Here is a 21,826-nt window from a genome sequence, read left to right as displayed (position 1 = left end):
TGTTGGAACATTTTGCATGACTCTGCCGGTGAAGTGGGAACCTTGGTCTGATTCAATGCTGCAGGGGAGACCCCAGCGTGTGAATATCTGTTGGGTCAAAATCTTAGCTGTGGCTTTTGCTGTGTTTGTCCGTGAGGGAAATGCTTCTACCCATTTAGTAAAGGTGTCGCTTACAACTAGCATGTACTTGAAACCATTTCTGCAAAGGGGGAGGGGGCCAATGTAGTCGAGTTTGTCCAAGGGCCATTAACAGGTCGGGTGTGACATAGTTGTCCATTCTTTGTGTACCGTTCGGGATTGTTTTGAGCACCGATAAGACAATTCTCTACATAATGTGTTACATTGGTTTTTAAATCGGGCCACCAACACAAAGGTCTTAAATGGGCAATGGTATTGTCTATCTCCTGGTGTCTGTGTCCGTCATGAAACTGGTAAATTATCTGGTTTCTGTCCTGGGTGGGTACCACATAAATTCCATTTTTCAAAACTATGCCGCCTGTACAGTCAGTGCGTCCTTCCATTTATCATAGGGGGTTGGGAAGTTGCCGTCTAAAATCTGTTTGAGAGTGTCGTCTGCCTATTGGATCTGAGATAGATCCTCAATATTGGTCTGGGAAACCTGGACTGAGTGTATTGGTTCGCTTGCAGGGAGCTGCCAAAAGTGACCATGGCGTGATCCTGCCTTGGCTAGGGCATCTGCCTGTACATTACTGGGTGGGGACGAACGATGATGGCATCTCACTTTAATTATACCGTACGTGTGGTCTGAGGCTGTCCTAAGAATGTGTTTCAACAACAGGGCAGAGGGTAGGGGTTTTCCATCGGCTGATACAAATCCTCTAGATTCCCACAGGGGCAGGAATTCTGTCAAGCTATTGCATACATATAGACTGTCCGAATGTATGTCTGCGGGGGTTGGGAAAGAATCTGGGTGTTGCACTACATATGCTATGGTTGCGTGCTCTGCTGCTTGTGAACCTAGGTGGCCAGGCAATTTTTAAGAGATTTCATCTAATGCGCATCCCTGCGCGTCTTCTACATAAATTCCACAGCCAGTTATTCTCTTTCCATTGTCGATCGTGGATGAACCGTCTACATACATTTTTTAAAGCGTTCCCTGTGGCTTGGGAATGCTGTGCTTTACTGCCTGCTCGTGGGTGTAGTGACTTCGGGATAAAGAGTCCTGTGTGGTGCTGGGCTGCTATGATGTGGCACTCGTGTATGATGTGGCACTCGTGCATATTGGAGATTATCGGCCAGATTTCTCTCGTCCCATGGGTGATAATGGTGCCCAAGTAAAGATCCTTTTCTTTTAAAATCTGTGCCTTTTTGGGGTTGACTTTGCATCCGATGAATTGCAGGAGGCCAAGTAATTCCGAAAGGAGCTTTATGTGTTCCTCTTTTGTGTCCGTTTGCAGGAGCAGATCGTCCACATATAGTATGAGGCATTCGGGTCGGAAAAATTTAGAAAGTCCGTTGGCCAATTGTCGGTGGAAAATGGAGGGGGAGTTATGGAATCGTTGTGTGAGGCATGCCTACGTGTACTGCTGCCCTTGAAATGTAAACGCGAACTTATATTGACAGGCCTTGTCTAACGGGATAGACCAAAAGCCATTGCTGATGTCCAGCACTGTGAAGTACTTTGCCTGTGCTCCCTGCTTGAGCATGGTCTTGGGACTCGTGGCAACGGTGGGGGCTGCTAAAGGGGTTACCTTGTTAAGTTCTCGGTAATCGATCGTTAATCGCCATGAACCATTGGGTTTTCTTACGGGCCAAATTGGGGCATTATTTGTTGACGCTACAGGCCGAATTACTCCTTGGTCTAATAAACTATGAATAACTTTTGAAATATCACCCTCGGCTTGCTGTGGGAAACTGTATTGCTTCTGTGGCTTTGGATCGGGACCTGAAATTGTGACCGTACCTGGGATCTTCCCACAATCGTGTTTGTGTTGTGCGAACGAAGCTTTGTGTTTTACGAGGACCTCTCTAATTGTTTGGTCTGCATTAATTATTTGCGTGTTAAACCAATAGTCTCCCACTGAGAAAATCCTATGTTCATAAACCCCTATTGTGAGCGTAGTGGGAGCCCTACCTGCTTTGGCCATTCTCCATACACATTTATTCACTGGATCGAAGGAAAGATTATGGGAGCTCATAAAATTGATTCCTAGAATGTGCTCGACTGTCTGGGCCAAGTCGACTAAAACAACGGGGCGCCTGGTGCTTATGTTCCCTATCTGAATATCTATGGGGGCTGTGATGTATCCCTGCTGTACGTGTCCAGTAAATCCACTAAGGGTGATGTTGTCTGTGGTGGGCTATTTGTCACGTTGAAACATGGTGGAGGAGTTTAAAGTGGTGCAGGATCCTCCTGTGTCCCAACAAAATTTGACTGGTTGTCTCCGTACTGTGTCTGTGACTACTGGTCTGCCTGATTTGTCCCAGACCCAAGTTGGGGAGTCCAAACACCGTCAATCTGTGGAATTGACTGCTAAATCGCCTGAACAGGCGCTAACATTATGAATGGGCCTAACATTGTTCCTGGGTGGGGGGTTTGGTTGTTGGTATCGTTGCTGGTTCGGGGGTTTTGTCGGCATCCGCAGGCGTAATGTCCCATCTGTCCACAATGGTAGCAACCTCGTGGTGCCTGTGCTCTGGGGTGCTGTCCCTCGTGTCTACCCTCGTTTATCCATGCTGGGTCCTGGCTAGTCCTGACTGGGTGCATGTTTGCTTCTATCTTGTCCTGATCTGTCTGTCGGTGTAGGGTTTGTTCCCAAGATCTGGAGAGTTGCTTTAAAACCCAAACTTCATTATGTGTGTGGTCAGCGGGGTCGTAATTCACACAAGCCTTTTGACCTGCGTCTGTGGCATGCGAGACTAAGGTGCAGGATCTTTTAGTGGTGTCGTCCTCACTTAAGTGTGCGCGGTTCAAATCCTCAAATACTGCTTTAAAATGGATCCAAAGGCGACCTGCAAATGCGGTCGGATGCTCTCCCTTCTTTTGCCTACAATGGTTTAAACCCTTGACTGGATCTCCTTTTTTATACCTGATTGCGTCTAAAATGACTGTTTTCATTTCCTGTAGGGTTCCTCCTGCTACATTTTGGGGTTCAGGCAAAGCTGACCTTACGGACTGGCTCAGGCTCATAACTATGAGTTTGACTTCCTCTCTCTTGTCTAGGCCGTACATAACTTTTTGTTGGCGCACTTCCTCAAAGAAGCTGTGCAGGTCTGTGGTGGGCTGGAATGGACTAATTTTGGTGCAACCATCTCTCAACTGGGTTATGGATAGTGGGGTGGTGTAAACAAAATCAGGCTCATCCTGATCCGGGGACTTGCGCTGCGTGGTAACCGGATTCATGGGGGTGTGTGCTGCCTGTGCAGTTGGTGGTGCGGGTGCTTTTCTTTTTGGGGCATCGGGGGCTCGATTCTGATTTCCTGTATCCTCTATATATCTCTGGGCGCTTTCATTTAATTCTTGCCTAGTGGGGGGCACCTTCCTCATCTAAATTTTGTCCAAAAGTATACCTAAAGCCATTCTACACTGAAAGCAGTGACTGTAATTTCTCTATCTGTTGTCTGTATTTCGCATGGTCTACTGTGCTCTGTCTCTGTTCTGTTGTGGAGCTGTGGAGCGCTCACAAAGCTGCTTTTAAATCCGCGCATTGACTCGTTAACTGTGCTACCTGCTGTTCTGTCTCTTCTCGGACCAAGACTGCGTGCTGTGTATCTTGGTAGGCTTTATCGTACTGAGTCTGAAAGCTGCTAAGGTGAACTAAACAAGATTGGTGTGCTCGTTTCACATCAGCCATCTCCTTATCTTTAGCTGCTAACTGTTCCCGGAGTTGCTCGATTAACTTTTCGCTTTCACCCTTGTTTCCCTCATTCTTCTCGTCTTTCTCAACTAACTGCCTGCGGAACGTCTTCACGACCACCTCTGTGCCTCGCATCTGTGCCAAAAAGGACACTATCGCCATCGGCTTTAGACTTTCGCTGCATTTTTCTTATGGGCCTCAGTTAGGTTGTCCCATCAAGTTTGTCCTATGCTTCCTGGACTTGACTCGTCATTCGCACAAACATTGGACCAAAGGGCCATCCTTTCCCCTTTAAATACTTCCTCAACTCTTCTTCCCATATGGGGCATTGCTCTGCTCTGTTGGTCGCTGCGACCTCGGGTTCCTGTGGGTTCATTAAACGTTGCATCGCTTTTGTGGCCATTGCTTCTAATATCTCTTTTCCTACCTCTAATCTCTCGTTTCCTACCGTTAATCTCTGTTTCCTATTGTTAATTTGGGACAGGGGGATAAGGCAGCGATTTGAACTGTGGGTATGGCCTAAGCTATTTTCCGGTTCACAATTCTCTCGACAGTTTTACACAAAATCTAGTTTGTTTACCTTATTTCCCTGTTATTACGCATGCAGGTTAGTACACACTTCCGAAATTCGGTGATTTGGTTGATATGGGGTTTGTACTTGTGGTTCTTTCTCTCTCTCGCAATTGGATTTCAAAGTTTGTGGGTTCTCTCGGAGTGACGCAGTCACTTCTAATCGAGTCCCGCCTGAGGTCGCCAATAATGTTGCCAATCGGAATACTATCCCACCAGCGTCGCCAATAATGTTGCTCTTTAATGTGATGAGGCTCTATTTATGATATGATGTTATGTCCCAACAGCGTCGCCAATACTGTGGGTGTTTCTATTTCTCTTACTGAACCACAAGGCTTTCCCGTATATCGGTCAAATGACCACACAACCAATTAGTCAGTTCAAGTTCAAAGATGGTTTATTTACACACAAGGGTTACTTCGATGTGCAAGCACAATAAACTACAAGTTAAACTCCACCTATCAGCTACAATAACCTATACTTAACTTCAGGGAGACCGGCGCTGTGTAGATTGATTTCACGTGGCTGGTTTAAAGAAGTGGCTCTGTCTCTGCTGGGCTCATCCGTCAGGTAGCGATCGTTGGTCTTGAACTTGGCTGTCTGGTCATTATGCTGCAGTTGGGCTGGCACAGGCCGGATCCAAAAGAGGCTGGCACAGGCCGGGTCCAAAAGAGACAGAACACATGGCTGTGTCCCCTTTTATCCCTCGGGTTTTGCGCTCTTTGGGGCAGTCCTTAATCTTGGACCCAATAATTCAACAGGCTTCGATCACGGCCTTCGATTTTGGCCAGTAAAGGGGCGGATGCCTTGGTGGCTGGGTGGGTCCTTAGCGGTCATTGACCTTGGCAGTTGGGCTCTCTCAGCAAAGGGGAGTGGCGCCGATCAGTCTGTGGCTGTATCGGTTTCTTGAGTGCAGTCCTATTGTTCTGGGGAAATGGGCCATTAGAATGCAAACAAGCGGGTGTTTCGATCAGGTCTAGCTACCTGATGTTTCTGTGTTTCAAATACACAGAAGCTCTGTATCTGTCTGAGTCCTGGTTTGGACATAATTTCCATGATCCTTTGCAGGTGGCCATCTCAGATAGCTACAGCATTGCATACAAGAGTAAAGAGGTCATGTTCATAGATCATAGAATTTACAGTGCAGAAGGAGGCCATTCAGCCCATTGAGTCTGCACTGGCCCTTGGAAAGAGCACCCTTCTTAAGCCCACACCTCCACCCTATCCCCGTAACCCAATAACCCCACCTTACCTTTTTGGACACTAGGGGACAATTTAGCATGATTTTATGATTTTATGAAACTTAGCAATAATGCCCTCAGTTTCTTCTTCCAGCTCATTAATGAATAGTTGTGGTCCCAACAGTGAGTCCTACGGAACACCACTAGTCTCCGGCTGCTACCCTTAAAAAAAACCTTTTATCTCCACTCTCTGTCTTCTGGCAGTCAGCCAATCCTCTATCCATGCCAGTGTCTTGCCCCTAACCCCTATATGGCACCTTGTCAAAGGCCTTCTGGAAATCCAAATAGATCACGTCCACTGGCTCTCCCTTGTCTAACTTCCTCATGACCTCCTCAAAGAATTCTGACAGATTTGTCAGGAATGACCTCCTCTTGAGGAAGCCATGCTAAGTCAGCCCTATTTTATCATGCACTTCCAAGTACCCGGCAATTTCATCCTTAATAATAGACTCTAAAATCATACCAACAACCAAAGTGAGGCTAAAGGGTATATAATTTCCTGTCTTCTGCCTCCCTCCCTTCTTAAACAGGGATGTTACATTAGCCATTCTCCCATCCCCTGGGACCCTTCCTGCCTCCAGTGATTCCTGAAAGATCACCATCAACGCCTCCACAATCTCCTCAGTTATCTCCTTCAGAACACTGGGGTGTAGTCCATCCGGTCCAGATGATTTACCCACTTTCAGACCTTAATGATGGCCACAATATTCACCTCTATCCCCTGACTCTCTTTATGTTCTGGTGTGCCACTGGTGTCTTCCATTGTGAAGACTGATGCAGAGAGAAAGTGCAAACTCCGCACAGACAATAGCTGAGGCCGGAATTGAACCTGGGACGCTGGAGCTATGAAGCAGCAGTGCTAACCACTGTTATGACTCTTTGATTTTATGAAACTTAGCACTAATGCCCTCAGTTTCTTCTTCCAGCTCAGTGATGAATAGTTGTGGTCCCAACAGTGATTCCTGCGGAACACCACTAGTCTCCGGCTGCCACCCTGAAATAAAACCCTTTATCTCCAAGGGATTTTGGTGCCAACGTGCTGTCAAGTCAGCCTCACTACACACCACCAAATCCAGAATTGCCTTTCTCTAGTGGGCTCAACCACAAGCTGCACCAAAAAAACAGTTCATACATTCTATAAATTCCTTTTCTTGGGTTTCGCTATAAACCTGTTTTCCCAGTCCACATGCATGTTGAAGTCCCCCATGATTATTATAATGTGGCCTTTCTCATATGCCTTTTCTATCTCCTGATTTATTTTCTGCCCCACATCCTGACTACTGCTTGGGGGCCTGTACATAACTCCCATCAGGGTCTTTTTTCCTTTGTAATTCCTTAACTCACCCACACAGATTCTACGCCTTCCGACCCTACATGGTGTCTTGCCAGCAATTTGATTTAATTTCTTAGTAACAGAGCAACCCTCCCCTTCTGTGCATCTGCCTGTCCTTTCGATAGGACACATATCCTTGGATAGTTAGATCCCAGCCCTGAACCCTTGCAGCCATGTCTCTGTCTTGCCCACATCATCGTACCTGTCAATTTCAATGTGTGCTACAAACTCATTTACCATCTTTCGTATACTGCGCACATTTAGGTACAACACCCTCAGTCCTGTGTTGACCGCCCCCCTTCTCATAGTGGTCCCCTTACGTGCTGTGTTTGAAGTTAGATGCCTGCTGCTTTCCATACTCCCTGTCCTATTACTTGTACAGGGCAGCACGGTAGCATAGTGGTTAGTACAATTGCTTCATAGCTCCAGGATTCCAGGTTCGATTCCCGGCTTGGGTCACTGTCTGTGCGGAGTCTGCACGTTATCCCCGTTTCTGCGTGGGTTTCCTCCAGGTGCTCCGGTTTCCTCCCACAGTCAAAAGATGTGCAGGTTAGGTGGATTGACCATGCTGAATTGCCCTTAGTGTCCAAAATTGCCATTAGTGTTGGGTAGGGTTGCTGGGTTGTGTGGAGGTGGAGGTGTGGGCTTGGGTAGGATGCTCTTTCCAAGAGCCGGTGCAGACTCGATGGGCTGAATGGCCTCCTTCTGCACTGTAAATTCTATGATTCACAGTGCCAGGCTCCCAGGTTCAATTCCCTGCTGGGTCACTGTCTGTGTGGAGTTTGCTCGTTCTCCCCGTGTCTGCATGGGTTTCCTCCGGGTGCTCCGGTTTCCTCCCACAGTCCAAAGACGTGCTGTGAGGTGGATTGGCCATGCTAATTTGCCCTTAGTGCCCAAAAAGGTGACGACAAGTTATTGGGTTAGGGGGACAGGGTGGAAAGTGAGGGCTTAAGTTGGTCGGTGCAGACTAGATGGACCGATTGGCCTCCTCTGCATTGTATGTTCTATGTTCTGGAATCTTTACTAACCTTTCCTGAGCCCTCCCCCCCTTAACTAGTTTAATGTCCTCATCATTAACCTGCACTCCTACCGTCTCCTTTAACTTTGATTTTCTAATTTTCCATACAACTAAACCCTCCTCCTTCTATGGAATCTCACACTTGGTGATGTCAAGAACTATTTCAATAGATTAACTTAAGCTGCACTGGACCTTATATTTACATAAGTCTACCTCTCAAGCAAAGACAGAAAGTTGACTAGACAATAGCTACTTGGAAAGGTCTTCTCCCTATCTCATCAAGATTGATAATTGATATTCAGGAGCTAATGTCTGGGACACTACAGAATCTGATCATCTCGCCTATTAAACCAAAGCCACAGTCTGTTCAGACATCAGCTAAGAAAATACCTTTCAAAATCATAATGGGGGGAGAGATCATGTGACCAGCAAAACCATTTTAAAAATGTCTTTTGATACTGCATGCCAGCTGCTGAAACAATAGAAGTCTGGAAAAGCTGCAATGAAACATGAATGAGTTCCCTTCACTTCTCTTCCAAATTCAATACCCTGGGTGGGTACGTCAAAATCGCGACGTCGGCGACGTCAAAATCGCGGACTGAGTCCAGCGCCGCCATAGTTGGGGGAGGGCCGATCTACGGGCAGGGGGGGACTTTGCCAGGGGCTGGGGGCACTGTTGGTGGGTGACCAGGGTTGTGCAAGCCGACCAAAGGGGGGGCACTATTTCGGAGGCCGAGTCTGCGATCGGCCGACGCCATGATGCACGACATGGCCGCTGTAGGCCACTGGCATGTGCATGCACGGCCATGGACCCGGCAGTTCTCCTGGGCATATCGGCTTTACACTGCCTTGATGTTAGCCCCCAGCCAAACGGAGGATCGGTGGCCGTTTACGTCATTTTGTCTGTTGTAAAATGCCACCGTTTCCATGCTGGCGTGGGGACATAGAATCAGAGAATCCAGTCCCCTATCTCTATTAAGTATAAAAATCTTCCACAGAGATAGCGAATTTCCATCCAAAAGAAACAGATGGACTGTGTTTTAAAAAGAAATTGTCTTTGGCAATTACAGTTTATTCCTAAAATTTAAAGACCACATGGAGAAAAGCCTGCCGCAGTCACAGATACCAGAAAATAACTCCAAAACATTGAGCTCCCTTGTTTTTCTTGTTGCATTGAACTTTAATTTGGCGAAGAAAGTAGCTACCGACTGTAATAAAATAAGAAATAATAACTTGTTTTCAATTCTGAAATGTAGTATAACTTCAGTGCTATGTGTGTGGGTGTTTATGTGTGCTGAGTGAAGGCCGGACATGGATTTATCATTTTAAATGTTTTATATCTTTATCTGGGTGGGTTCCTAACTTAATAAAATGATTGCCTTTTTGTCTAAACTCAAGAAAGCCTGCCAAACTAATTTATTTACAACCATCGTGTAAATGGTGAAATATGGACAGTGAGTAAATACTTTCATCCTTACAATTCACAAAAAAAAGCTCTGTTATGTGCAGGCTTGGAGTGGTATGATCGGGGAATTATTCTTATCCCTGCTCATGTGACCATAATTACAGTACTAGTAATATCTTACATTAAAGTCTATGCACAGTAGCAATGAGATATTGAGCTGGTCCATTGCTTGCCCAAGATGAAGAATCTAATTAATTTGCATGAAAGGCCATGCTTCAGATCACTGTGAGCAAGAGTTCTTAAGTGTGAGTGGCCACCTTTGCGTTATATTTAGGTGGATTGGCAATGATAAATTGCCCTTAGTGTCCAAAATTGCCCTTAGTGTTGGGTGGGGTTACTGGGTTATGGGGATAGGGTGTAGGTGTTGAACATGGGTAGGGTGCTCTTTCCAAGAGCCGGTGCAGACTCGATGGGCTGAATGGCCTCCTTCTGCACTGTAAATTCTATGATAATCTATGATATGCGAGGAAAGCATCTGCTACAATCTCAATTTGTAACACCTCCTATGGGCATGGCTTCTCCGAGCATTATTTCCTAATTCCTCCTGTATCTTATACTCTTCAAGCTTGCTCCTGACTGCAGGTTCACTGTGTTGTTGTCAGGGTTATTGCACGGTCTCTTAGTTCTAATTTATTGATACATAGAAACTCTGAAGTATGGATCTGCTTGCACCCCTGCTTTCTTCCACCATCCACAAGCTTGTAAAATTTAACCCTGGTTTGACCTCAACACTACTTCATGATCTACTACGCACTCTCTTCTAGATTTTTTAATCCATATATTCTGATAACATATATATACTTTTGGTCAATCATTCTCAAACACAAATGGCTGTGTTACCACTAAATAATATGACAAAGTTAAATCTAAACTTAAATAGAAACGTGTGCAGTCTCACTACATTTCAGAATTGAAAACAAGCCAGCTTGATTCAAAAGGGTGACTGTGGCAAATGAATCCCGTATAGACAGTGCGACAAACCAAGGTTGCTGAGTAAAACCAAGGGAAGCATACACAGAAGCTGTGTCATGTCTGTCAGTGATGTAGGATTTGCATCTCTACTCACAAGGGTTTCCTTAACTCCTTTACTGTATCCTTGCTTGTGTGCTGTGATCTGGCTGACTTGTGGAGATATTTGTTATAGCTCTCTTCTGAATATGATATTTGTTTTAACAGGAACATAGGACGAATAGGCCATTCAGCCCCTCAGGTCTGTTCAGCCATTCAGCTAGGTCAGGCTGATCTGTATCATTACTCCATCTACCTGCCCTTGTTTGCTAATCCCAAATTTTCTTGGCTAACAAAAAATCTATTCATCGCAGTTTGGTATCTTTAATTGATTTGGACTCCGCAGTTTTCTGTGGAGAGAGTTCCAGATTTCCACTACCCCTTCTGTGAAGGACTGATTCCTGATTATAACTCTGAATGAACTGGTTTCAATTTTAAAGCCATGCATCTTGTTATGGACACCCTTTACCAGATGAAATGGTTTATCTCTATTGGATTGGTTTATTGTCACGTGTTCCGAGGTACAGTGAAAAGTATTTTCCTGCGAGCAGCTCAAACAGATCATTTAGTACATGGAAAGAAAATACATAATAGGGCAACACAAGGTACACAATGTAACTACATAACACCGCCATCGGGTGAAGCATACAGTGTGTAGTGTTAATGAGGTCAGTCCAATAGAGGGTTGTTTAGGAGTCTGGTAACAGTGGGGAAGAAGATGCTTTTGAATCTGTTTGTCCGTGTTCTCAGACTTTTGTATGTCTTGCCCGATGGAAGATGTTGGAAGAGTGAGTGAGAAGCCGGGTGAGAGGGGTCTTTGATTATGCTGTCCGCTTTCCCAAGGCAGCGGGAGGTATAGATAGAGTCAATGGATGGGAGGCGGGCCAGATCAACACTTTTAATCATTTCAAACACTTCAAATAAGTCACCTTGTAATTTTCACAATTAAATTACAGATTGCACAACACATGTAGCAACACAAAGGTGCATACACACTGACCATAACACAGTGGTCTGTGTTTTGGACATTCATAATCATCCTATCAGTAATACTGGCGGCCTGAGATTAGTAACAACTCATGCGTTCTCAGTCAGGGATGGAATTTAGTGTAGGGTGAAGCAAGCTAAAACTATAAGATCATAAAAGATAGGAGCATTCAACCCATCGAGCCTATTCTACTGTGACTAATTTGATTGTGGTCTTAACTCCATTTTCCTGCCTGTCTCCCAGATCCCTTAACTTCTTGTCAATCAGAAAATATGTCCAACTCAGCCTTGGAGTTATTTAACGCCACCACTGTTCTCTGTGGAAGGGAATTCCAGAGACTAACAACCCTCTGAGAAAAAAGATTCCTCCTTATATCCATTTTAAATGGGAGACCCCTTATTTTTGAACTCTGTCCCCTTGCTCACCCATGAGAGGAATCATCCTCTCAGCATCTACTGCACCAACCCCCCTCAGAATCTTGTACGCTTCAATGAGATCACCTCTCATCCTTCAAAACTCAAATTAATATGGGCCCAACCTGTTCAATCTTTCCTCATGAAACAATTCCTTCATCCCAGGAATCAGCTTACTGAACCTTCTCTGAGCTGCTTTCAATGCAATTTTATCCTTCCTTAAACAAGGAGGCCAAAACTGTACACAGTACCCCAGGTGCGGCTTCACCAATGCTTTGCACAGTTGTCGAAAGACTTCCCTACTTCTATGTTCAGAATCACAGAATCACAGACTAATACAGTGCAGAAGAGGCCCTTCGGCCCATCGAGTCTGCACCGACGCAAGAAAAACACCCGACCTGTCTACCTAATCCCATTTGCCAGCACTTGGTCCATGGCCTTGAATGTTATGACGTGCCAAGTGCTCATCCAGGGACGTTTTAAAGGATGTGAGGCAACCCACCTCTGCCACCGTCCCAGCCAGTGCATTCCAGATTGTCACCACCCTCTGGGTAAAAAAGGTTTTCCTCCTGCCCCTCACCTTGACCTTGCGTTCCCTCGTAACTGACCTTCAACTAGGGGGAACAGCTGCTGCCTATCCACCTTGTCCATGCCCCTCATAATCTTGTACACCTCGATTAGGCCACCCCTCAGTCTTCTCTGCTCCAGCAAAAACAACCCAAGCCTATCCAACCTCTCCCTTGCAATAAAGGGCAACATTCCATCTGCCTTCCTGCATATTGACATTTTGTTATTCATGTACAAGGATACTCAGGTTGTTCTGGATCAAAGCATTCTGTAGTTTCTCTCAAATTAAATAATATTTTGGTTTTCTATTCTGCCTACCAAAATTACCAACCTTATATTTCCCATACACTCAAACTGCCAAATTTCCCTCTCTTGCTTAACCTATTCATATTCCTTTTCAGACTCTTTGACCTGAATTTTCTAACCCAAGGTGAGTATGACCCCATCCCTGACACCCCCCTCAACACCTACCTATTCGCCATGCACCATCCACGCCAACTCATGTCCCTACCCATTTACACATTCTCCCTCATACCTTCCATGCCAAGGAATGCCCCTCTTTCCTCCCAATGGACCCTCATAGCTCCTCTGATATCCTATGCCCCTCTACTTTCCCCGTCTCCCCTTATAGCTCCTATGCCAACTTAGTGTAAATTTATGCAATCCATAGCCCCACCCACCAGCCTTAGCCTTTGCCCTTACCCTCTCCATGCCTATTCACCCAATATCCATCATGGGTAGAACTCAGGAGAAATGTTGAGATGAACTGAAATAAAATTTGAAGTAACTACTGCAGACTTCACCATGTAAAACAACCATTCTCATTGATGAAAGCCCATATAATGTATTTAAATCACTTCTAGTACTTAATTCCTTATAAAAACAAAAATTTGTATTCCTAGCCCCACATCACCCCTTGATAACCTCTTGGAGCTGTCAACAAAACTTACCGACCCCTTCAGTGACAATGGTAATTTCTGGATGCAGTCAAACAGTAATAATAATACAATATCAAAAACGCTCAGGCTTTTATCAACAAAGAGCTAGTCAAATTGCAAGTACCCATTTTTTAAACCCAGTTTATTTCAAAATTTAAAGAGCTGGGGATTTAAATAATTTGACAGTGTCACAGGCCACATCTTCAAGTCTACTCTTAAAAATCAAAATCATATGTGCAGAGTCTCCGAATTAGGAGCTCCTGAAGGAGCATCAAAGACTTCAAATGGATTTTGGGCTCCTTTCCACAGGCAAGGCGGAGGGACAGCTGAGCAGGGTAAAAGGGCCAGTATATGAATATGGGGAGAAAGCTGGCAGGATGTTGGCACATCAGCTGAGGAAGCAGGTAGCGGCGAGAAAGATAGGGAAAATTAAGGATGTGAGGGGGAAAGTAGTGAGCGTGGATTGGTACTTGGGACTACGATGTTGTGGCCATTACGGGGATGGTTAATGACGAGTTCTATGAATTCTATAGTCATTTATATGAGTCGGAATCCCCTGCGGGTGAGGAGGGAATGACGTGGAAGCCTTGGGGGCCCCAATTGGGCTTGGTGAAGTGATAGACGGATTGGGGCAATGCAATCGGGTAAGGCCCCAGGACCTGACGGATTCCCAATGGAATTTTATAATACGTTTTCGGGGCTTGTGGGACCGCTGTTAGTCAAGGCTTTCACTGAATCCAAGGAGTTGGGACTGCTACCCCCTTCGCTATCACAGGCATCATTCTCTCTCATCCTGATGCGAGATAAGGACCCAGAGAGCTGTGGATCGTACAGACCAATTTCCCTTTTAAATGTAAATGCTAAATTGCTGGCAAAGATCTTGGCCACCAGAATCGAGGACTGTATTTAAACTAATTTGTCAGGGGGCTGGGAAAACGAGCTGTAGTCCAGAAGCCAGTGTCGAGAGTAGTGAGGTACTGAGGAGGGTATCAAGGTCGCAGGAGTGTACCGACAGACAGAAAGGTGGGTTGAAGTGTGTCTACTTCAATGCAAGGAGCATCCGGAATAAGGTAGGTGAACTTGGAGCATGGATTGGTACTTGGGACTACGATGTTGTGGCCATTACGGAGACATGGTTAGAACAGGGCCAGGAATGGTTGTTGGAAGTTCCGGGGTATAGATGTTTCAGTAAGAGTAGGGAAGGTGGCAAAAGAGGTGGAGGAGTAGCATTGTTAATCAAGGATAGTTTAACGGCTGCAGAAAGGCAGTTTGAAGGGGATCTGCCTACTGCGGTAATATGGGCCGAAGTTAGAAATAGGAAAGGAGCGATCACATTGTTAGGAGTTTTCTATAGGCCCCCAAATAGTAATAGAGATGTGGAGAAAGAAATTGCAAAACAGATTATGGATAGGTGTGGAGGTCTCAGGGTAGTTGTCATGGGTGACTTTAACTTTCCAAATATTGATTGGAACCTCTCTAGGTCGAACAGTTCGGATGGGGCAGTTTTTGTACAGTGTGTGCAGGAGGGTTTCCTGACACAATATGTGGATAGGCCGACAAAAGGGGGGGCCACATTGGGTTTGGTACAGGGTAATGAACCGGACCAAGTGTTAGATTTGTTTGTGGGAGAGCACTTTGGAGATAGTGACCACAATTCGGTGTCTTTTACTATTGCAATGGAGAGGGATAGGGCCATATGGCAGGGCAAGGTTTATAATTGGGGGAGGGGTAATTATGATGTGATTAGGCAAGAATTAGGGAGCATAAGATGGGAACAGAAACTGTCAGGGTAAGGCATAAATGAAAAGTGGAGCTTGTTCAAGGAACAAATACTGCGTATCCTTGATAAGCATGTCCCTGTCAGGCAGGGAAGAAATGGCCATGTGAGGGAACCATGGTTCACAAAAGAGGTTAAATGTCTTGTCAAGAGGAAAAAGGAAGAGGATGTAAGGATGAGAAAACAAGGTTCAGTAGGGTCGCTTGAGGGTTACAAGGTAGCAAGGAATGAGCTGAAAAAAGGGCTTAGGAGAGCTAGGCTGGGGCATGAGAAGTACTTGGCAGGTCGGATCAAGGAAAACCCCAAGGCATTTTATTCTTATGTGAGAAATAAAAGAATGACCAGGGTGAGGGTAGGGCAGTAGTGGGAACTTGTGCATGGAGTCAGAAGAAATAGGAGAGGCGTTGAATGAATACTTTTCTTCAGTGTTCACAAAGGAGAGGGGCCATGTTTTTGAGGATGAGAGTGTGATTAAGGCGGGTAGGCTGGAGGAAGTAGATGTTCTGAGGAAGGATGTGTTAGCAATTTTGAAAAACCTGAGGGTCGACAAGTCCCCTGGGCCAGATGGGATATACCCAAGGATTCTTTGGGAGGCAAGGGATGAGATTGCAGAGCCTTTGGCTTTGATCTTTGGGTCCTCGCTGTCCACGGGGATAGTGCCAGAGGACTGGAGAGTGGCAAATGTTGTTCCTCTGTTCAAGAAAAGGAATAGGAATGAACCTAGTAATTATAGGCCAGTTAGTCTTACTTCGGCGGTCGGGAAGATAATGGAAAAGGCCCTGAAGGATAGGATTTATGACCATTTGGAAAGATGCAGCTTAATCCGGGATAGTCAACACGGATTCGTGAAGGGTAGGTCTTGCTTCACAAATTTGATTGAATTCTTTGAGGAGGTAACTTAGTGTGTAGATGAAGGTAGAGCAGTTGATGTCGTATACATGGATTTTAGTAAGGTGTTTGATAAGGTTCCTCATGGTTGGTTCATGAAGAAAGTAAGGAGGTGTGGGATAGAGGGAAATTTGGCCAATTGGATAAGTAACTGGCTATCACATAGAAGACAGAGGGTGGTGGTGGATGGAAAATTTTCAGACTGGAGACCAGTTACCAGCGGTGTACCACAGGGATCAGTGCTGGGTCCTCTGCTATTTGTGATTTTTATCAATTACTTGGAGGAGGGGGCTGCAGGGTGGGTCAGTAAATTTGCTGATGACACCAAGATTGGTGGAGTAGTGGATGAGTGGAGGGCTGTTGTAGGCTGCAAAGAGACATTAATAGGATGCAAAGAGACATTGATAGGATGCAGAGCTGGGCCAAAAAATGGCAGATGGAGTTTAACCCTGATAAGTGCGAGGTGATTCATTTTGGTAGAAAAATTTTGAATGCGGATTACAGGGTCAACGGCAGGGTACTGAGGAATGTGGAGGAACAGGGAGATCTTGGGTTCATGTCCACAGATCTCTGAAGGTTGCCACTCAAGTGGATAGAGCCGTGAAGAAGGCTTATAGTGTGTTAGCGTTTATTAACAGGGGGCTTGAGTTTAAGAGCCGCGGGGTTATGCTGCAACTATACATGACCCTGGTGAGACCACATTTGGAGTATTGTGTGCAGTTCTGGTCACCTCATTATAGGAAGGATGTGGAAGCATTGGAAAGGGTGCAAAGGAGATTTATGAGGATGCTGCCTGGTTTGCAGGATAGGGCTTATGAGGAAAGGTTGAGAGAACTTGGGCTTTTCTCTTTGGAGCGGAAGAGGATGAGAGGCGACTTAATAGAGGTTTATAAGATAATGAGGGGGATAGATAGAGTGGGCGTTCAGAGACTATTTCCTTGGGTGGATGTAGCTGTTACAAGGGGGCATAGCTATAAGAATCAGGGTGGGAGATATAGGAGGGATGTCCGAGGTAGGTTCTTTACTCAGAGAGTGGTTAGGGTGTGGAATGGACTGCCTGCTGTGATAGTGGAGTCGGACACTTTAGGAACTTTCAAGCGGTTATTGGATAGGCACATGGAGAACACCAGAGTGACAGGGAGTGGGATAGCTTGATCTTGGTTTCGGACAATGCTCAGCACAACATCGAGGGCCAAAGGGCCTGTCCTGTTCTATGTTCTATGTTCTATGTGTCCCGGAGGTAATAGGTGAGGATCAGACTGGATTTGTGAAGGGCAGGCACCTGCATCCAATATTAGATGGCTTCTTAATTTTATAATGATGCCAGCTGAGGGGGCGCAAGGCTGAGGTGGTAGTCACCATGGACGAGGAGAAGGCTTTTGACCGGGTAGAGTGGACATACCTATGGGATATTGTAGGCAGGTTTGGGTTCGGGCTGGGATTTGTGGACTGGGTCCAGCTGTTGTATCAGGCCCCGGTGGCAAATGTGAGAACCAACTGAACCCGGTCAGAACATTTTACTCTCGGGAGCGGGACAAGGCAGGGATGCCAGCTCTCCCCATTACAGTTTGCCCTGGCCATAGAGCCTTTAGCAATGGCCCTTAGAACATTGAGTGTGTGGCAGGGAATAGTGAGGGTGGGGGTGGAGCACAGGGTTTCTTCTATGCGGATGACTTGCTGCTTCATATTACAGACCCGGTGGGGGGAATGACCAAAATCATGGAGGTACTGGGAGAATTTGGGCGATTTTCAGGATGCAAGTTGAATATGGGAAAGAGCGAGATGTTTGTGATCCAGACACGGGGGCAGGAAAGGAGACTGAGGAAGTTACCTTTTAAAGTGGTGGCAGGGAGTTTTAGATATTTAGGGATTCAAGTGGCTAAAGAGTGGGGGCAGCTCCACAAGTTAAATCTGGGCAAAGCGGTCGACGAAATGAAAAGGGATTTCCATAGATGGGACATGCTCCCGCTGACGCTAGCGGGAAGGGTCCAGACGGTGAAGATGACAGTCCTCCCAAGACTGCTTTTCTTTTTTCAATGCCTTCCGTTTTTTGTCCCAAATACTTTTTTTCGAAAAACAAACGTGCGATTACAGGTTTTGTGTGGGCGCGGAAAACCCCGAGAGTAAAGAGGGCACTCCTGGAGCGGGGTCACGGAGAGGGAGGCCTGGCCCTCCCGAGCTTTATTAACTATTACTGGCCGACCAACATATCGATGGTCAGAAAGTGGGTAGTGGGGGAGGGCTCAGCCTGGGAGCGAGTGGACGCGGCATCCTGCAAGGGTACGTGTTTGGAGGATTTTCTCGCCGGCCCGGTACTTTACAAGCCCTGTGGTGGTGACCTCCTAAGGGTGTGGGGGCAATGGGGGCAGCACATGGGATTGGTCAGTGTGATCTCCGATTTGTAACAATCACCGGTTTGTCCCAGGGAGGCTGGATGGGGGCTTCAGGAGGAGGCAGCTGGCAGGGATCGAGAGATTTGACGATTTATTTATCCAGGGGGACTTGCCAACCTTGAAGGTACAAGAGGAGGAGTTTGAGCTACCAGGCGGGAATGGGTTTCGATATCTTCAGGTCCGGGACTTTGTCTGGAAACAGGTTCCAAGCTTCCCTCTCCTCCCCTGAGGGGACTACAGGATAAGGAGATGTCAAAAACTGGGGTTGGAGAGGGGAGGATTTCGGAGATATACAAGGAGTTGATGGAGTGGGAGGGGGCCCCGATCAGAGAGGTGAAGCGGAAGTGGGAAGAGGAGCTGGGAAGAGAGCTGGAAATGGAAAAGTGGGAAAAAGCCTTGAAGAGAGTCAATTCATCTTCGTCCTGTGCCAGTCTTGGCCTGATCAAGTTCAAAGTGATCCACAGGGCCCACATGATGGTAGCCCGAATAAGCAGGTTCTTTGACGAGGTGGAGAATAGATGTGGGCGGTGTGGGGGTAGCCTGGCTAACCATGTGCATATGTTCTGGGCATGTCCGAAGTTGAGGGGATTCTGGCAGGGATTTGCGGACGTTATGTCAGAAGTCCTGGAAGAGAGGGTAACCCCGAGTCCAGAACTGGCAATATTTGGGGTATCAGATGATCCGGGTGCCCCAAGGGGGGGAGGGAGGCCGATGTCCTGGCCTTCACCTCCCTGGTGGCCCGGAGACAGATTTTGCTGGGATGGAGGGACTCAGAGCCTCCAAAGTCAGGTGTGTGGGTCAGCGATATGGCGGGGTTTTCACAGCCTGGAAAAATCAAGTTCGCTTTGAGAGGATCAACTCAGGGGTTTGCCCAGAGATGGTAACCATTCATCGACTTCTTCAAAGAAAACTGACGTCAGCAGTAAGGGGGGGGGGTGAGAAAATAGGAGGAATGGCAGTGTTAGATAAAGACAGGGAACTCAGTATACGGGTAATTAGGGAATAGGGCGTGGACAGTCGGGGCCATTGTCTTTTAGGTTTTATGTGTGTGTCGGCCCACGCAGTTGTTTAAGAAATGTTAATGTGTTAAACTGTGAAAATTACAAATGCTTCAATAAAATATTTTCTGAAAAGAAATCAAAATCATGCACAAAGGAAACATATCCCGCTCCAGCATAAATGGGGTCTGTTTGAACTCAGAACTAAATCAGATGGCCCTGTTGATTTTGGTTTCCCCCACACGTGTGAATCATACCTTTCCCACTTCCACCCCACCCCTGGCGAAAATAGGAGACGTCGGAAATATGGGCGAGACTTCCGGAACCGGGGTCCTGATGTCATTTTGGCTAAGGCCCAGAATCTCCACAACTGTGTGAAATTCTGAGCTTTTGCATCCTCCTCACACTTGCCTTCCTACCTGTAGGGTCTCGTACACACTTCAAAACTCAGTAGAAATTTAAGTTACACTTCTCGGATGCGAAATAAAAATCTTTTATTGTATCCATTGAGTATAATTGAGAGACTGAAATCTTCTTGTGGTTACAAATCAAATATTCTCAATAAAGCCCTTGCCAGCAAAAGACTTTAAGAGATATAATTGGCTTAATGGTTTACAAACAGATTTAACTTTCAAAATACAGTAATGGTTTCTTGCTCAAAGCAAAACAGCCTGCGCAGACTTTAAGAGTTAGAGTGGAAATCTGAAAATACGAAATAAGGATAGCGAATAGTTAGGTAAAATGTATAGAGTCATCCTGGATGGAAAATGTCTGCCCGGACCTCTATGTTTAAAGAGAATGAGAATGTTATCAGTCTGGCTCCATCTGTCCCTACCCCTGCAATGTGCTTATTGGCTTGGACGTGTCTCAAATGCATTTGATTGGATGGTTAGTTGTCAATCATCAATGTGCAATATATATGCGGATATGTTGCATCTTTGGGTACTTTCTATGTGTTGGAATGTGATTTACGCTTTTAATCAATTCTAGCTTTTACTGGTTTTACTGCTGACTTCACTATTATCTGTATTCTGAATAATAGTGGATTCATGTTGTCATGGTGCTTATTTTGACCTTGATCAGATTGTGGTATAGCTGCATAACTTCTGCAATTCTGTTCATTAGAACAATGGATATTTTATAATGTCAATTTAACCTGTTGCATAAGCTTTAGCTAGCCTTTAGATGTTTCAAATTCTGTGCTTTGCCACTGCAAATCCTGCAAGCTGTGTGTTTTTGTAATCAAAGTTATGCTTGAGGTTTTATGATGAAGTCCATTTTAAAATGGACTTTAAACTGGGCTTTAGTATTTACATTAAAATGGCTAAATCAATGACCCTTTTACCTATCAGAAATAGCCGGTTCCCTTCACTACCTTACCTGTAAATTTGGCTACAGTACAGTCAGTCCATTCTTCTAAGTAATTCATATAGATCGGGAATCGTTGTGATCCCAGCACTGATCCCTGCGACATTCTATTAATCAGAATTTGGCAACCTGAAAATGACCCATTTATCCTGATTCTCCGTTTCCTGTTAGTTAACCAATGTTCTATCTGTGCTATTATATCATCCCCAACGCCGTAAGCTCTTATCTTGTGCAGTAACTTTTACATGGTATCTTATTGTTTGCTTTTTGGAAATACACATGCACAATATCTACTCATTCCCCTTTATCCACCCTGCTTGTAACATCCTCAAAGAACTATAATAAATTTGCCAAGCATGATTTCCCTTTCACAAAACCATGTTGACTGCCTGATTATATTTTGAGTTTCTAAATGTCCCGCTATGTGTCCACAGATGAAAGAAGCAAAAGGGGGGATACAACTCCAAAAGTACGGATATCGTGAAGAGGTTTTGGGGCAGGTTTGAAAAACAGGTTTGAAGAAAGCACAAAACATAGAGGAAAACAGTATTGAAAACTCAAAAAGGTTGAAAAAGAAATCTTTCAGACAGACTGTAACTAAATATGGCAATCATTAGGATAACCCATACTTTTCCGGTTCAAGAAAATCCTGTGAAGATATGCCATTTGGACAGAGATATTTCTATTGGCATATGATGTTTTTTGGAAAGACTTTTTTAAAATGCAGTTTTCCTGTGAAACTTAAGTATGCTTCCAATAAAGTCAAGGACTGATTTTGTTTGTGATGGAATTTTAAGAATAGTAATGATCTTTTTGTAGGTTATTTTCCACATTATTGGCATCAAATAAATGCAAATTGCGTGTGAGTGTTTTCTAGTAGACACTGTGGGCTTTCCCACAGAAATTTGCAACAGAGAGGGAGTCATTTGGTTAATTGTGTCTGCATCATCTCTTTGTTTGAGGAATTCACAGCTAACCCTACTGTCTCCCCAAAGCCTTGTATTTTCCTCTGCTTCAAATAGTTACCCAATTTTCCGTTAAGA

General features: G+C 45.4%; 1 long non-coding RNA gene across 1 annotated transcript in view; it reads left to right on the top strand.

Moving 5' to 3' along the window:
- LOC140403947 (uncharacterized) overlaps positions 1-21,617 on the top strand; it is an 80,555-nt gene extending 58,938 nt beyond the window's left edge. The window contains exon 4 of the long non-coding RNA XR_011938475.1: positions 21,218-21,617. This is a non-coding gene — a long non-coding RNA (uncharacterized lncRNA). The remainder of the gene's footprint in view (positions 1-21,217) is intronic.
- The last annotated feature ends 209 nt before the right edge of the window (positions 21,618-21,826 follow it).

This window comes from Scyliorhinus torazame, chromosome 1 (genome assembly GCF_047496885.1).
Source record: "Scyliorhinus torazame isolate Kashiwa2021f chromosome 1, sScyTor2.1, whole genome shotgun sequence".
NCBI lineage: Eukaryota > Metazoa > Chordata > Chondrichthyes > Carcharhiniformes > Scyliorhinidae > Scyliorhinus > Scyliorhinus torazame.
Note: the sequence above shows the minus strand (reverse complement) of the source record. Positions and strands in the feature narration are given on the sequence as shown.